This window comes from Podarcis melisellensis (genome assembly GCF_964234715.1).
Source record: "Podarcis melisellensis genome assembly, chromosome: 7".
NCBI lineage: Eukaryota > Metazoa > Chordata > Lepidosauria > Squamata > Lacertidae > Podarcis > Podarcis melisellensis.
This window is the reverse complement of record NC_138539.1, coordinates 67,231,559-67,248,944: the sequence shown is the minus strand read 5'-3', so window position 1 is coordinate 67,248,944 and position 17,386 is coordinate 67,231,559. Positions and strand designations below refer to the sequence as shown.

General features: G+C 43.5%; 1 protein-coding gene across 2 annotated transcripts in view; it reads left to right on the top strand.

Annotated features, from left to right (window-relative positions):
* Positions 1-17,386, top strand: part of CDH20 (cadherin 20) — a 166,344-nt gene that overhangs the window by 102,708 nt on the left and 46,250 nt on the right. The gene's annotated exons all lie outside the window — the stretch shown is intronic.

Sequence of the window (17,386 nt, the reverse complement as noted above, 5' to 3'; positions counted from 1 at the left end):
TTACCTTGCAAACAAAGAAGTCTTGATACAATGTCCACTTATAGACTTTTTCTATTCATTTCTACTGGCAATACATTAGGGAAGATTAGGGCAATTATTAAGAGGCCTGTCTATGTATTATCCATCCATCCGAATAAAAGAAGCTCGCAGCAGTCACAATGGAACAGGAGGTGTTTGTTGCTTTCCCCCTTAATCCACATTTTAAAACACAGGTGAAGGAATATGTTGCACCCTGTGGGAAAAGAAACAAAAGAAGTTGTAGCGGTTGAGTCTGATGGAAAATGGTTTGTTAAAAGAAAACGAGAATATTCTGTATTAATCTTAGTGCCAGGTTTCAAACTTGAATCTGTTGTCTTCTTATCATCAGTACTACTGATATATTTATACGTGCTCAAATAAACTACTGTATTTTTCACTCTATAGGACGCACCAGACCATAGGAGGGGGAGAACAGGAAAAAAATTCTCCCCCTCTCTGCTCAGCGCCCCTTCAGCAAAGTGGCAGGAGAAACGGAGCCCCTTCCATTTCTCCTCCCGCTTCACTGAAGGGGTGCTGCGCAGAGAGGGAAAACTGTGCAGCGCCTCTCCAGCGAAGCGAAGCCTGGAGAGCAAGAGGGATCGGTGTGCACCGACCCCTCTAGCTCTCCAGGCTTCAGGCAACTATCCGCAAGCCTTCGGAGCGCAGCGGGAGTTCCTGCTGCGCTCCGGGGGCTTCAAGCGGCTTTAGCGAAAGCAACGCGAAGCCTCCGGAGTGCGGGGGGAGCTCTCCCTCTGCGCTTCGGAGGCTTCGCGTTGCTATCGCTGAAGCCAAGGAGCCTGCATTTGCTCCATAAGACGCACACACATTTCCCCTTAATTTTTGAAGGGGGAAAAGTGCGTCTTATAGAGCAAAAAATACGGTACTTGTTAATGGCATGGCTATTTCTATTACATCCTTACATTGTTTTTGTGAAGACACTGGGGCTGTAGAGAGTTGAAGATAGAATGTGTGAGGTCATTATTGCCCATGCCATGCCTACTCACTGAGCTGTTATCTCTAATCAATCAGGCTTTATATGTTGTACTAATGCTTCAGATACTTGTAAACCCTCTTTGACTAGAGGTAACAATGGGACAAAATAATGGAGTGTGTACATCAGAGGTAATGATGGTGTTATCATTTTGTCATTCTGCCTTCCAACTCTCAAAAACACATTATTTGTGCCCTTGTTTCTTGTGGCAATCCAGCTTGCCACTGTGAAATCCATCTGTGTCTTCAGTAGTACCATTTTATTCGGTGCATAGATTGGTTTAATGCACGCGTCATCTCTTGGCCACTTTCATAGTTAGCTAATTTACTATCCAGTTATATTTCTAGTGAATGCTATAGTAGAAAAATGTAAGTACCATTACAGGTACAATGCTATAGCCACTTGCCCACAAATAAACTCCATTTTAACACAGCTGGGTTTATTTCTGCGTAAGCATGCATAGGGTTACTCTATCTTCAAATATGAAACATTAAAAAAAAGTTGCATAAAGTGTATAAATGATGATGAAGTGTACAAATAGAGCGTGATAATAGTGAAAATCTCAGGTAAGTAGACTACTGTGCAATAAATATTCTCACATTCTTTTTTGACAGCTTTTCGTTTAGTGTGTGCATGTTTCATTTCTCCAGCAAATTTTGTTTAGCTCTGTGAAATCTCGTGAACTATTAGACAACAATCACTACAGTTCAGATTCTTTGTTGTTGGAACCCAGTTTAGTGTAAGGTAAAGGGACCCCTGACCATTTGGTCCAGTCATGGCCGACTCTGGGGTTGCAGTGCTCATCTTGCTTTACTGGCCGAGGGAGCCGGCATACAGCTTCCGGGTCATGTGGCCAGCATGACTAAGCCACTTCTGGCGAACCAGAGCAGCACACGGAAACGCCGTTTACCTTCCCACCGGAGCGGTACCTATTTATCTACTTGCACTTTGATGTGCTTTCAAACTGCTGGGTTGGCAAGAGCAGGGACTGAGCAACGGGAGCTCACGGGGATCCAAACTGCCGACCTTCTGATTGGCAAGTCCTAGGCTCTGTGGTTTAACCCACAGCACCACCCGCGTCCCCCAGTTTAGTGTCGGGGCAACTAAACTGTTTGATGGGTTTATAAGTAGGAAAGTGCCTTATAGTAAGTCAAATGTTGCTTCATCTGACTCAGTGTTGTCTACGGAGAATGAAGAGTTTTAAACAGGTGAGGGAACGAGCTGTTTTCAAATTTTTGCTATGCTATGAAGCTCATCGAGTGACCCAGGGCCAGGCATGGTCTCTCAGTATAAGCTAACTCACAGGGCAGTTCTGAGTATAAAGGGGGTGACTAATTCTGCAGTCCAAATTAAATTCTGAAATAATTAATAATCCTGAGCTCAGTCACCCCCAGTTAATGTGACTAGCCTTCACATACTCTTCAGAGCATAGCTCTGTGCAGATGTTTAGGCCTACTGAATGAATGTTTGTATGGTGGGGTGATGGCAGGCTCTATCCCACCACCATAAACACCTTCTATCACACACCTGCAGATACAGATGTGCCTTAAATTCCAACACGTCTATGCAAGTTGCAGACATGCAATGAAGCGTGCAACCGGTGGTGTGCAGTGCAGTGTCACCCAAGCCCATTCATCAAACACTTGGAGCCCAACAGCCAGACCTGAAAGGAGCTTAAGAATGTGACTATGTGGTCTTCTTTGGATTTGTGTTTGGAAGAAAATGCAATTAAATGCCATTTTTTGAGAAAAGAAAGAATGCAATGATCCACACAGTATTTCTTTGATGTTCCATGGTCTCATGCAACTAGTATGCACATCAATACCTTGTTTACATTATACCGTATTTTTCCGTGTATAAGGCTAGGTTATTTTATTAAAATATTATGCTAGAAACTTGGAGTCGTCTTCTACACAGATAGTGGGGAGGTGGGATGGGCGATTGGTGGCTGCCATGAGCAGGATATTGTCTGTGGCGCTTTTGCGGGTCAATGGTGGGTGCTGCAAGGTCCGTTGGCTATTGGCTGCCTTGGCAGTTGGGCGGGCGACTGGTGTTTGCTTTCAGCAAGCGTGCAGACAATTGGTGGCTTCGCCGATGTGAGTGCAATTGGCTGTCGCGTTCCTGCGGGTGAGTGATTTTTGGCAACCCAAAAAAAGCTCAAGAAGTCTGGGCAACCCCCCCAAAAAAAAAATCTCAGCAACTGTGGGCAATCTCCCCCCATTCTCTTTATTTGGAGTTCTGAACGTAAACACCCAATTGCTGCAGCAGCCAATAGCCAGCGGACCTTGCAGCACCCACCAATCATGTCTTATACATGGGGGCGTGTTATACACGGAAAAATACAGTATATTGGGAAACTGTTCTATTGAGAACACACATTTATGGTGAACAAACTTCATGCAGTCCCAGCTTAAAGCACTTGTGCTGTAACAACAACAAATCCACACAGACTGCATATGTATATATGTGTATATATATATTGAGTGGTCTTGGGGAAAAGACAAGAAAGGCTGTACAGCACTTATCTTTGGCAATAAAAGCAAGCCTGGATTGTGGCATATTCACACTGAAGTACAGTTCTTATAGTTACAGATAGGTAGCCGTGTTGGTCTGCCATAGTCAAAGCAAAAAAAATCCTTCCAGTAGCACCTTAAAGACCAACTAAGTTAGTTCTTGGTATGAGCTTTCGTGTGCATGCACACTTCTTCAGATACACTTCTTCTGTGTATCTGAAGAAGTGTGCATGCACACGAAAGCTCATACCAAGAACTAACTTAGTTGGTCTTTAAGGTGCTACTGGAAGGATTTTTTTTACAGTTCTTATAGTTTGCAGCCTCGGCTAGGTCAGTTGTATGGTACCTCACAGTTTTCTTCTAGAGTGGGGCCACCATTGAGCTGAAGGAGCAAAATGCATAGATTTTAAGGTGGCATTTGAAGCTCCGGGAACATCATTTTTGTAGGGTTTTGGACCGTTGTGGGACAAAAGGTGTGGAGGTGTCTTTATTTCCTTTTCCTTTATTCTTTTAGCCAGAAAGACTGCTGTGAAGGCCATGGACTCATATTTCATATTCCCAGAGGTCCTTTGAAGCCTGGTTATAAGAACAAGGTAGACAGTTCAGTAGCACCTCAAATAGTTATACATAAACCGAAAGACTCTTATTTCCTTTCCTGGTTTGATTTCACAGACAGCCGAAAATGTTCTTTATCTTGCTAGCTAATAGTATTCCTTCATGGAGTTGAGGCAATCAGCAAGGTCAGGACCGGATAGTATAGATGTCACTTCTAGCTAGCCGTTATAAATGTCAGTACCAAGAAGAGATATATTAGCTCTTGGGTTACCACATATTGCAAGCATTACAGGATGAACTGGCATGAAACCTCGCGTTGCGTTCCCTGCACCTGCCCTACATATAAATGTAAATGCATAAAATAAAAAGTCAATACATTTGCACAACTTGAAGGCTCGCTTGTACCTGCAGGTTATGAGCTGGGGATAAACTCTTGGCAGGTTTACAGTTTCAGAAATAAAAGTCATCTCTTACACACTCTTTCCCCTCCCAGAAATGTTAGGTAGTTAGCAGATCTGAGACCAGGGCTGCCACCCAGAGAACTTTTCTTTCTCTTTAACATATGGTTACCAGATTTTTTTCAATGAATCCAGCGACACTTTATTTTTTTGAAGCTGAGTAGCAACAGGTAGTCAGTAGTGGGGATGGTGAGGCAAAAGACCCTGGGCCCAAGCACACATGCATATTGTATGAAGGGGCAAAGCCCTGCTTTTGCACCCTGTGAAACATAAATGTGCAGAGTTTTTTTAAAAAAACTGGGCAACTGTGCGCTGCGCACCCGTGACTCCTAAGCCTTCCCTAATCTCCTTCCCCCTATTTTTGACAGATCGGGAGGCTCGGGAGTCATGGGCAGACAGCCGTGACCCAGGAGGGGCCAGCCTGGTAGTGCAGTTGGCTCTGGCTGGCTTCAGGAGCTGCTCGCTGCCGTGGCGCAGGAAAAATTGTGGGCACCATGGCAGCAAGCAGCTCCTGAAGCCAGCCAGAGCCAACTGTGCTAACAGGCTGGCTCCAGGCTGCTGAGGCTGCCACTGCCATGTTTCCTGGGGATAGATTTGCAAATCGGGGGATATTCCGGGGATGGAATTTGTCCGAGGACAGATTTGCAAATCCGGGGACTGTCCCTGGGAACCGGGGACGACCGGTAACCCTACTTTATCAGCTGTGAAATTGTGAGGGAAGATGCAGCAATGGCTTCTTCTGTCACACTCAAGCCCCATTGTAAACTCTGCCCAAATTTCCTTCCTGTTGGCCTGGGTGGAGAGACAGGCAACCAATGGTGGGAGAGGTTCCTGCTGCATATATGATTCATTGGGTTGCCACATGTAATCCCATGTAGCCCAAAGTTTAAGATGTTGTGTTGTATTCCATTGGACTGGTTTTTCTGGGCATTAATGTAAGGTAGCCAAAAGTAATGTAAATTTCACAAAAGCATTCAGGCTCGTGTAATGAGGTCTTTATTTCTTCTCTGAGTGTCAGGCATATAATCATCCCAATATCCAATAACAAGCCCTGGTTAAGAACAGTTGTAGCCAATGACATGGTGCCCTCTAATGTTGCTGGACTACAACTCCTATCATCCCTGACTATTAGCTATGCTGGCTGGGACTGACAGGAGTTGTAGTCCAACAAGATGTGGAGAGCATCATGTTGCCTACCCCAGCCTAGATTGCATGTGCACCAATCCTAACCATGGCTCACGAGGCAAGTGGTGAAGGCATTTTTTAAAATCTTGCCTGGTGTTTAGACTCAAGTACCTCCCTTCGGCTGGTTAGTTCTGTTACACTGTTGTTTTTAATGCTTTCTGCTCTTGTCATGTAACTGGGCAATTAATAATAGATGCTGCTCTGTTTTTAAATGTAAGCTACCTTCAGGCCCCCTTTTTAGGTCAAAAAAGCAAGATGTAAATGGTGAACAATAACCAGGTTCTTTCATAACCATCCTTCATGAAGCCACTTGAAACCACGACTTCAAGTTCTGTTAGTGTCACTGCACAGAATGAAAATCTAAGACATAGTCAATGCCAAGGCAGAAAGGGAGGGGGGCGTTCTCAGAGGGAGGGAAGGAGATGAAGCAAACAGCCCCACCTCTGGTCCCTGATTTGCAAAGCATGATCTCCGGGAAGAGATAGCGTTGCTTTGCTGCAGGAAAACCAGCATTCTGGTTCAGCCTTTCAAATAAGTCTACAAGGCTGCTAACCTCCTTACACACACTTACCTGTCTTAGTTGAGTGCAGTACATTAACAACCAGCAACGAAAAGCAAACCAGTTGACAAAACAAATCCTGCCTGGAAACTGATTGTTTGTTTGTTTTATTTCATAAAATTTACACACTACATGGTTGTAAAAAGTATCAAATATGTTTGCACATGTTTGCACAAGATAAAACAGAATCTAGGAAAAAATTTCAGCCATACTGTAAAACATAACAAAAGTTACAATACCAAAACAGATTAGAATTACCTCAACTTTCTAAGCATCTGGGTAGGTAAAAGTAAAGGGACCCCTGACCATTAGGTCCAGTCGTGACCGACTCTGGGGTTGCGGTGCTCATCTTGCTTTATTGGCTGAGGGAGCCGGTGTACAGCTTCCGGGTCATGTGGCCAGCATGACTAAGCTGCTTCTGGTGAACCAGAGCAGCGCACAGAAATGCCATTTACCTTCCCGCCTGAGAGTTACCTATTTATCTACTTGCACTTTGACATGCTTTCAAACTGCTAGGTTGGCAGGAGCAGGGACCGAGCAATGGGAGCTCACCCTGTCTTGGGGATTCGAACTGCCGACCTTCTGATCGGCAAGTCCTAGGCTCTGTGGTTTAACCCACAGCACCACCCGCATCCAAGCATCTGGGTAGGCTGGTCTAAACAGGAGTGTTTTTAGCAGGCACTGAAAAGAGTACAGTGAAGGCGCCTGCTTGATCTCAATAGGCAGGGAGTTCCGAAGTGCAGCTACTGCCACACAGAATGATCAAGTTCTTGCAAATGCATAACATGTATTTCATGGCACCTGTAGTAGTGCCAATTCCGTTGATTGAATTGGTTGAGTGGCCACATGTGGAGTAAGGCAATCTCATAGGTAAACTGGTCTCAGCCTCCCCTAACCTGGTGCCCTTTGGATGTTGTTGGACTATTTCTCATTGTCCGTGACTGTTAACTATCCTGGCTGGGGCTGGTGGGAATTGTAGTTAAAACTTTCTAAAGGGAACCAGGTTGGGAAAGGGAGAGCTTTCTACCTTAACAGAACTGTTTTGAGGATTACAAGTTAATGCATGTGGAGGTTTTAAATGAGGCTTTAAGATGCTATGTGAATGCTGGGTTTTGCAAGTGTATGGTTTCGAATTCACTTCGGTGGTGGGAATAAGCCAAATGAATTACAAATTTGGTGCATTGTAGTGTGGTATAAAAAGCAGAGACATCACCTTGCCAACAAAGGCCCATATAGTTAAAGCTATGGTTTTCCCAGTAGTGTTGTATGGAGGTGAGAGCTGGACCATAAAGAAGGCTGATCGCCGAAGAATTGATGCTTTTGAATTATGGTGCTGGAGGAGACTCTTGAGAGTCCCATGGACTGCAAGAAGATCAAACCTTTCCATTCTGAAGGAAATCAGCCCTGAGGGCTCACTGGAAGGACAGATCCTGAAGTTGAGGCTCCAATACTTTGGCCACCTCATGAGAAGAGAAGACTCCCTGGAAAAGACCCTGGTGTTGGGAAAGATTGAGGGCACAAGGAGAAGGGGACGACAGAGGATGAGATGGTTGGACAGTGTTCTCGAAGCTACCAGCATGAGTTTGACCAAACTGCGGGAGGCAGTGGAAGACAGGAGTGCCTGGCGTGCTCTGGTCCATGGGGTCACGAAGAGTCAGACATGACTACTAGTGCCCTTTTAGAGAAAGTTTGCAGGAAGATTCTCACCTTATGAAAGTTGCTGGCATTGCTTTGTACAAGTCACCTTTAAGAAGAGAGAAACAATAATCTGCATATGGTCCTGTCAGTATTCCTCTGGGATTTATAGGACAGAGCTTTTCTGTTATTCTGTAAGAGGTGTTCTTCCTCACTCCCCCCACCCCCGTAAAAAAAGAAAAAGAAAGATGAAATGCTTTGAATGTTGAGTGAAATGAGTTGCTGATGTGTCCCAAGAGAGCCTGCTGACTGATCTGTGGTTATAACTTTGTGACACTGGATTGTATTCTGAGTTAATGTTTATGCACCATATGGTGCATTGTCAAGTTTCATTGTATTTTTCCAGGATCTTAAAATATATATATATATATATAAGTTAAAAACCTAAAACCCAGTCTCTTTCAATAATGAAAACAAATGCCCCAGGACACATTTTTTAAAAAGAAACTCACACAAATGTAAAGCATCCATCCAGCCAAGACATTTAGAAGAAGAAGAGAAGAGTTTTGGATTTGATATCCTGCTTTATCACTACCCAAAGGAGTCTCCAAGTGGCCAACAATCTCCTTTCCCTTCCTCCCCCACAACAACCACTCTGTGAGGCGAGTGGGGCTGAGAGACTTCAGAGAAGTGTGACTAGCCCAAGGTCACCCAGCAGCTGCATGTGGAGAAGCAGGGAAGCGAACCCAGTTCACCAGATTACGAGTCTACCGCTCTTAATCACTACACCACACTGGCTCCCGTATCCGATGATATGAGAACACCAGGCAGCAAGAGCAGTTGGCATGGGTGGGGTGAAGGTGCTTGCCTGACCTCCAAGCAGGTGAGTCGCTGCTGCTTACCAAGAGGAGTGAGGCAGTGGGGAGGGGCTGTCCGAGCAAGGACACTGACAGGAGAATTTCCGCCTCACTGACTTTTCCTTCCCAGTAACCAGCAGCGACCCACCTGCCAGGAGGTCAGGTAAGTGCCCTCTACTGTGCCATCCGTAATTGCCAGGTAGTTGTTTTTGGTGTGAGAAGGGCAAACACCACCTCTTCTTCTCCAGTTTCCACCTGCCAAATCTTGCCCCACTTGTCCTACCGCTTTCCCTGGGAAAACTTTCTGTTTATCGTTTAATCGGAGGGAAAGTCAATCGTTTTTTTCCCCTGCAGATTGACGTTCGCTCTGATTCAGTGGTAAACAGCAAGTGGCAGGGCAAATGAAAACCACTTGGACCCACTGCCTAGAAAGAAAGCACAGGACAAGCAGGAAACCTCTCTGACCTGCTCTTTCTATGCATTGGACAAGTAGGAGTGTGTACGAGCCCTTAGTTAAGATAGGAGTTCTGAGCAATTATGCACAGGATTGCAGTCAGTTCAATGGGACTTTCAGATTAGCATGAAAGCTTCCTTTACTCATGAATCTTCTTCTTCTTTGGCGATCACTCGTAGCCAAGTAAGATTGTCTTCCATAAACACGGTTTTAACAATGAGTCCGTAATTGACTGTGGAAGCCAATTCTGGATCCACGCGTCCTTCCACAGTGGGGACATAGGTTTCTGGGCAGGGGCTGATCATGGTGAGGGTTTGCCAAGCTTGCTTCCTCTTAGCACATGTCTCCCTTTCGTCCTGTTTGAGCATCTTCAAAGCTCATGACACCTTTATGAAAGGCTGTTCTCCAATTGGAGCACTCACCAGCCAGTGTTTCCCAGTTGTCGGTGTTTATACTACATTTTTTAAGATTTGCCTTGAGACAGTCTTTAAACCTCTTTTGTTGACCACCAGCATTACGCTTACCATTTTAAAGTTCGGAATAGAGTAGTTGCTTTGGAAGATGATAACCACGCATCTGAACAACATGACCAGTCCAACAAAGTTGATGCTGAAAAATCATTGCTTCAACACTGGTGATCTTTGCTTCTTCCAGTACACTGGTATTAGTTCGCCTGTCTTCCCAAGTCATGTGTAATTTTTTTCAGAGATACCGTTGATGGAATCATTCAAGGAGTTGGAGATGACAAGTACTGTAAGATATATCTGGCAAAACTTCCCCAGCCCCCAATTTTCCAACAGCTACTGGTGAGCTCTTTTTCGCAAACCGAACCTAGAAAGTGGCACCGATCTGTGATTTACCTAGAATTTGGTGTGAGGAGTACCAGCTTTTCCTATGGCATATTACAGTGGCATAAGGCAGTGTATACAAACCCCTTATTCTTCTGGATGAGACATAATACACAGTTTCAGAACCATCCTGATTGGATGGATTGGACTGGTGACATTCAAAAGCATGGAACATTGCAATTGATTCCTTTACCCATCCAGAGCTCTTGGGGGGGGCTGCTTCCAGGTTAGAATTACAGGACAATGGTGCGAGCATTGAAGAGTAAGTAGGACAACCGCAGAAGTAAAGAAAGCATGAAAATTAAGCCCTTTAATGAAGAAAAGTACTTACCCCCTGCTCTCACTTTTAAATATCACAACAAATTAAAAGGCAAAATAAACAGCTCACTTGAAGCATACTCTGCACTCTGCTTTAATTTCTTCCTACTGTGTTCATTACCAAGCTGTTTGCTTTCTTTAAGGCAGGATAAGGATGGGAGAGGAAAATCTTTTTAAAAGAAGTCATTACACACGGAAGTCAATCTCCACTAATGTATTCCTGCAACAGGGAATGCACAGCTAGAAACTGCTTGCTATGTAAATATATATAAAAATCAAATCTAAGTATAGATACATACATATGCAATTTTATAAATTTGATTGCATCCCTCTTTCTCCTCCTTGACTCAGCCGAGCACATAACCCCTTCTCCTTCCCTCTTGCTTTTTCTTGCAAAGCCACCCCAAAGCCCATAATGTTCTGCACACAGATCCAGGGGAAGTATTCAAGTACTGGTAGCAATTGGAGATTCCCTCTCAATACAATCAGCAGCTTTGGAGGAGCAGCTTTAGGTGGGACTGTTGGGAAGACTGTTTCATCGGGAAGTTTGAATAACTCCTGTTCCATTTTCCCTACCACCGCCACACAACACAGCCCCAACCTGATCAGGCCCTTCTGCAACTGCTATCTGCATTTCTAAAAGCATTCACATTTGCTTGTTTGTTTGTTTGTTTGCTTGTCTGTTTGTTTGTTTATTCAGTTAGTTAGTTAGTACGCTGCCCTTCATCCATGGATCTCGGGGCAGTTCACAACACAAACATACAAGATAAAAACACACAAAGTACATGATAAAAAATAGAACAAAAAGAAACCAATAACTCTGCTCCTCTCCGCCCCCTGTATCACTAAAATAGAGCTGAGATAGTTTTAACATTCAAACTTTCCCTAAATATCAAAGTGGTAATTTATATAATTAAAGGATGTCCAGCACTTGTGCAACTGGAGACCTATCTAGATCGAATCACTCTGTGATTGTAAATTGTTTTATACTGTCTTTCATGTTGTGTCTTAGTGTTGCAACCCACCCTGGGTCCTTAGGGTGAAGGGCAGGTTCATACAGTTGGAAGGTGACCACCCCAAGGGTCATTTAGTCCAACCCCCTGCAATGCAGGAATCTAAACTGAAGCATCCATGACAGATGGCCGTCCAACCTCTGCTTAAAAACCTCCAAGGAAGGAGAGTCCACAACCTCCCGAGAGAGACTGTTCCACTGTCAAACAGCTCTGACTGTCATAAAGTTATTCCTGATGTTTAATCGGAATTTCCTTTCTTGTAACCTGAAGCCATTGGTTTGTGTCCTACCTTCCAGAGCAGAATTATTATTATTATTATTATTATTATTATTATTATTATTATTATTATTATTATTATGTCATCCTTGTACTGAAGAGACCACAGGGACACTGGTTACTGGGGGCAAAGGAGCATTTAAGGGATGCCCCTCTTTCTTACAGGCAAGAAGGGTCATAGCCCTGCCAAGCTTCTCAACACCTTCCCCCACAAAAAAAAACCTTCAAAGGGATGGTCCAGCTTTGTCCAGTCCCCAATGATAATATCAATATATTTCCAGTGACTAAGTGGCTTCTGGACATCTTTTCTGCTATCCTATACAGTTTTCTTTGCCACCCCCCCCCATGCTTTTTATTTATGTTTGGAGTATTTAACTTTGTGTTCAGCTAAGTCCTTCTTATGTTGGTAGCATGAGTTTGACCAAACTGTGGGAGGCAGTGGAGGACAGGAGTGTCTGGCATGCTCTGGTCCATGGGGTCACAAAGAGTTGGACACGACTAAATGACTAAACAACAACAAGTCCTTCTTAGAGAAAACCCACTGAAATTAATGAACCTAAGTGAATCGTGTCTATTAACTTCGATGGGTCTAGTCTAGTAAAAAACACAAAAATATATAAGTTCAACTCTTAATTTCATATAACTTACTTTCCTGACTTCCTCACATCTCCCTTTTCTGTATTCAAATTTCCAATTTAGTTTCAGCAAATTCTTCCTCTATTTTGACTAATTTTAATATTACTTAATTTCTTTTAAATTAACCATTCCCATTGCTGTCCACTTATCTTCTAATTCCCCAATCATTGATTAATTTAGCTGTGTTTCTTTACTTGTTACTTACAAAACATCTTTGCACATTCCTTTCAACTTTGTCACTAATGCCACATTATCTCACTATCCTGCATCACTTTGACATTCAAATAATTTACAATGTTTTTGCAGATAATCTTTAAATTTCTTCCAATCTTCTTCTGTTTGTTCTTCTCCCATGTCTCGGATTCTGCCAGTCATTTCTGCCAGTTCCATATAGTCTATCAATTGCATCTGCCATTCTTCCAAGGTGGACAAATCTTGTGTCTTCCAATACTTTGCGATAAGTATTCTTGCTGCTGTTGTTGCATACATAAAAAAGGTTCCATCCTTCTTAGACTAGACCCAAGAAAGAACGATGGGTCTAGTCTAAGGACTACCCTAGAATACCACCCACATTTGCCAGAATGCATGTGTGTTGATGTGGCAGGGGTAGAAAGACTTGGGTGTGGAGGTAATTTTGGGGAGTTCTGTTGAAATGCAAGTGCAGGCACTTGGGGGGGGGGAGAAATATATAACCAGTGCAACTGTTGGGTTCTGTTGACATTTGAACGGGGAGTTCCATCACAATCCTATGTATGTCTGCTCAGTTGTCATCCCTATAGGGTTCAGTGGGACTTGCTCCTAGATATACAGGGTGATTCATAATGAAGCATACTGTATACATCATTATAAATCACCCTGTATTTGTATAATGTCAACCCTAAATATATGAAATGTATGCATTTATTTGAGGAGGATGGGGCTGTGATAAAAAAAAACCCTCAAGCTGCTTAAAAGAGTATTTGAACTGAAATGATTCTTCCAATATGGCACTCCTGATTCCCTCCTGGAAATAGCTTTCCTACACAGAACTGCACTCAAAATCTCTTGCCTTCCGTTGGAGTAATAGTGGCGAAGTCTGCTCTGGGTCTGATGCAACCACACTGGTCACAGCCCCCTAGAACCGCCTCTACCCACCAAGCATTCCTGTGAGGGTGGCAGGACTGAGAGACAGGATATCAACAGTACAGCTGAGCAAAATTACTCCAGTTACGAATTGCACCAAAAAATTACTGCGTTGCTAACTGCAAAAAAAGAAAAGAAAAGAAAAGCATATGCCTTCCCCCCCCCCCATACCAAATCAGGCATGGATTATCATTAATGGTTAAATTCAATTCTATATAATGACAGACCTCCCAGTCCAAAAGATATGTGTTAATGATCTGCTGAAAATGGGCAAATTGGAAATACTGCAGGAACTGATGCTGCTCATCCCTCACACGTGTTTACATCCTCCCTTAGCAAAGTTCCAATTCATCCTCTACCATACAGCATAAATGCAAAAGAGTGCCTTTTTTTAAAAAAAAAAAAAACAACTGATTATAAGACTGTATGTATTGACCTATAATTGCTTTTTACTACCTAACTAAATGGCTATATTAATCATGCATGCATGCAGAGTGCATCTTACCTTTGCTCTGCTAATTAATCAAAACAACTAAAAATAGTAATAATACTGATGAAGGAGCACGATCCTATAAGGCTGTTGGGTACTCTGCATCTAATCCACACCGAAGCACTGAAAGCTTCTCCCCCAAGTTACTGCACCAGTCTGCATTAACATGCAATGGACAAACTACTGGGTGTTTGGCAGGAATAAGCAAATACTACACACACGAGACAGATGATTTTCAAAAGGCTTGTGTAATCCAGTTAATCAAAACCAATGTGTACTTATGCCCTTTCCAATAAGATCTCCTCTTGATGAATGCCCAAAAAAAATTATGCAGTTGTTTTTGTGTGAAGGCAGGTTCTATTTTTAAGGAATCAGTAAGACTTTTTATTAATGTATGGTACAGTAAAATGTATATCTTACTCTATTTTAATAGGGCAAACCTATGTATGTTTACTTGGAAGCAAGTCCCACTGTGGGGCTTCTCACAGGTAAATGTGCATAGGATTTCAGCCTTAATCTAGATGACCTCCAGGAAAATTGAAGGCTTTCCTCTCCCTACTGAGAAATATTGGTGGTGTTAAGTGCTGCTGCTGTTTCTATGGCGCTTTTCGGTGGATTGGCCTTGTCTGCAACTAGATTTCATGGGGAGCAACTTTGTTAATGGACTCGAACATGCAGGGCTAAAGCCATAACTCCTGATCCTTGGCTCCCATGATCCAATAATCCCCTTATGGCAAAGCCCATCCCCACTGTTGCCACCCTTTCACATCCTTCCCCAATCTCTAGAATGGCAGAACAGCTGCTGCTGGGAGAGCTGTCATGGGGGCTAGGTTTTATGCTATTTTTATTCTATTTAGTAAAATGCATTTATTTTCTTTGTTTTACAAAGAAAAATTAGTAAAGTGTTAATCCCTGTTTCCACGATATTCCAAGTTTATACTGTAAAGGTAAAGGACCCCTGACAGTTAAGTCCAGTCGCAGACAACTCTGGGGTCGCGGCGCTCATCTCACTTTACTGGCTGAGGGTACAGCTTCCGGGTCATGTGGCCAGCATGACTAAGCCACTTCTGGTGAACCAGAGCAGCACACGGAAATGCCATTTACCTTCCCACTGGAGTGGTACCTGTTTATCTACTTGCACTTTGACGTGCTTTTGAACTGCTAGGTTGGCAGGAGCAGGGACCGAGCAACGGGAGCTCACCCCATCACAGGGATTCAAACCACTGACCTTCTGATCGGCAAGCCCTAGTCTCAGTGGTTTAGACCACAGCACCACCTGCATACCCAGCTTATACTGTAATGGTACATAAATTAATTCACTAGAGAAGCCCACTCACCCTCATTGGTGGGCGGTGTTGGGGCCAGGCCCTGGACTGCACAAGTGCTCCAGCAAATAGCAGGACTGGCTGGATGCCGAGGAGTGGTGGGAGGCACCAGATGGGGGACCCCCAGGGAACCCCCAAGGGAAGAAGGCTCACAGCCAGGGGATTAATGGTGGGACAACAATGAGTGGTCAGAGGAAGCAGACTAGGAGGAGATGTCAGAAGCTGGCAGCCGCTCTTTAGGATGCCATCCAACCAGTCATGCCCTTATCCTGGATTTCATTCCCCCTCTCCCCTACTTTCCCATCTTTTCCCACAACAGGTATTTAGCATTTCACACCCACAAAGCATGCTCAATCCTCACTGAACTCTGTTGTTGTTTGTGTCCCCAGATAGATAGATAGATAGATAGATAGATAGATAGATAGATAGAGTATTGTACTTTTGAAAACCGTGCTGATTCGCTCCTCTTGTGCAGGGATGGTGCTGTTCTGGCTGCATAAGGATTCATGCACAGAGAATGATCTTACAATTAACTTTACTGGCATGAGCAAACTGTTTCCAGTGAGAATGAGTTTTAATGCTTGATCATTTGTTTTCTTTATTATCCTAAGCTTTGCTGACGATCACAGATGTTCAGTAAACAAGACTGCTTGCAAGATGACTTTAAGCAGAACCTCTGGTGACTCATATTCAAAGTTCATTTTGCCATGGGGATCAGTAGGAGGGTTGATTGCAAACCTTTGAACAAGTGTCTGTTGGGAACACAAAGAGAACAGTCCGGGTCCATCAAAGCTGATGGATGTTTTGACATAGATTTCCACAGGAGATGAAATACAGCAGCCTAGATATCCATAGCTGTATCAGTATCATCATACTTAAGAATTTTGATAGTGCTGTCAGTAAGGGAATCTGTGAAACTCACTGACTCACATCGCTGACAGGAATATCAAAATTCTTAAGGCGCTTTCACAACAGATAGAAAGCTGAAACTTCATGCACGCATGGCTCAACATACCTTGCTTACTCAAAAAGTCTGTAGATTGGACATTTCTACCTTTCTCCCTCAAAATCCAGGACACAAATTCTGCTGCATGTCACCATACAGAACTCTCACCCTGAGTCACAGACAGAATGTTGTATTGTAAGATCTTCATCAATCACCCATGGAGCAGGAAAGGAGAAGAATTCCAGGTGGCATCCAGGAATGCAAGCTAGTTGTTCCAGAATTACTTCACAAAACAAATTCAGCCATGCTCAATATTGTTTGCAATCAACTCCTCTCTAGACATTGGACTTGGCTGTCACTTGAGGAGACAAGGCAACATCTGGACTCCCTGTGTGTCTCTCTCCTGACACCTAATAGCTTATAGAAGCTGTCATAGAGAACCCTATATGGAATGCTGTGGTAAAAAGCAGTATAATGCCTAGGGACAATAGGATGAGTGATGAGCATATGCACTTGAGTGTGATCGGGGATGTGTGAGAGAAAATATAACAACTTTATTGTCCAACTAGCCTACGGACCTTTCCAGTTCTGCATTAAACAACAGCCAGTCAGATAGGTGCTTCTGGGTGCTCACAAACAAAACATGTCCCCCCTACTACTTTCACATTAGCACTGAGTACACCCTCAAGATTCCTGGCTCCTGCTGTAGATACCAATCTGTTTTTGAAAAGAAGAGTTGTGTGTCTGGGAGGTGAGGGAAATGGATACAGAGAGGCTGTGGGGAGCAGCTTAGATCTGTGGATGTTCATAAGTTTCCACTAATATTTACATATTTTTTGCACATCATAATCATTTCATAATAGCCCTTGCTTCTGTTATGAGTTTGATGAGCCTGGCTGCACCTCCTGCTGCGTATGTGGGGTGTTTGGGGGGTTTTTTAATTCTAAAAAAACCATCATCTCTAGATAAAAACATTAAGCGGTCTGTCAAAACAGAAACCTAATTTCACAACGGAGAGTAGAGTGAAATCGTAATAGACTTTAAAGACTTTTTTTTAAAAAAAGATCAATATTGGGGTTTGTAAAGAATTCACTTGCCCTCAGAGGACATAAAGGGCCCTCCCGTCCCGAAAATGAACATCTGAAACACACAGAGGATGTTTGCTAACTGCACTGACAAGAGTAGCG